A 1,311-nucleotide genomic window follows, 5' to 3' on the forward strand; every position below is an offset into this window, starting at 1 on the left:
AATGTACAAATGTGCTTTACACAATTGATGTATGTATGGATTGTGATTAGAGTCGTATGAGCCCCTAATAAAATGATTAAAAAAATACAAATCTTTATTAAACAAAATATCAAAATGTAAAGCTCTCATTAAACAACATATTCTCTCCATCTAACTCTATACACTTCTGAAGACAAGTGTTTCCAAATCACTAACCTTTCCTCAAAGAATTCCATTTACACTATGTCAAAATGGCAGTTTGGCCTCCGTGAAGGACTCAAATTGTGTTTCTTTGAAGTGTTCTTTGAATTTGGAAGTCTGAAAGGGAAAGGTCAGGAATTTAGGAATCTAGGGAAATCTTTGCTACCCTGGAAGGAGGAGCCAGGATATTGTCATGATGGAAAAAAGGTCCTTGGCACAACTGTCATGGCTTTACTTGCATCAATGTAATTTTAAATTTTCTTTAAAATTCTTTATAATGAGCTTCTTAATCATCCTGTGTCCTTTAAGGAAATTCATGAACATTTTTTAAAAGAAGAAGAAAAGAAAACCCACTGAGAAGATGAGGCATTCAACTCCTGTAAAGATTTGCAATCTCAGAAACTCACATGGGCAGTTCTGCCCCATCTTATAGGGTCGCTGTGACAGCATTGACATGATGGCAATGGCAGTGGTGCCCCAGGTGGATTATTGATAATGTTCTCTAACATAAAATGACAATGAGGTCTCTAAGGTGAACCAGAGGCATACAAACTACAGATAAATGAATGGATTTGGGGCTTGCACTTAATTAATTCTAGCACCAATCTAAGAACAACTAGTTCTGATGACATAGCCCTGCTTGATGTTCTCCCTCATGAAGAAATCACTGAAGATAAGGGTGTTATTGCAAAATGTGGTGAAGAAGGTAGATGGTGCTGGGCTAGCAACTGGAATTGTGTCAGGGATCTGAAAGGCTTATCTTTAAACAAGCAACCATCTAAGTGAGGTGTCAACAAAATTCATATGAAAGAAGCACACCAGCCTGTTTGATCTAAGCGTTGTAAATAATAAAATCCAAATCTAAAGGAAGGAATAGCATCAGAGCTTAAATTATGAACACCTGGTTTGTAGAAACCTATGGAAGCCCAAAATTCATTTGCAGGATCGACACATGGATTAAGCTTTGGCAAATCCACTTTGCTTATAGTTGAGAGTTGTGAATAGCCCTGTTATCAGAGAGCACTGTAAAGTCAATTTTGGTTAGGTTATATGGATTGTGATAAGAGTTGTAAGAGGCCCTAATAAAATGATTTTAAAAATAAATAAATAAAATAATAGTTGACAGAAAAA

The sequence above is a fragment of the Echinops telfairi genome, unplaced genomic scaffold, assembly GCF_000313985.2.
Source record: "Echinops telfairi isolate 266 unplaced genomic scaffold, ASM31398v2 ScPeMD7_3533;HRSCAF=4204_0, whole genome shotgun sequence".
Taxonomy (NCBI): Eukaryota; Metazoa; Chordata; class Mammalia; order Afrosoricida; family Tenrecidae; genus Echinops; species Echinops telfairi.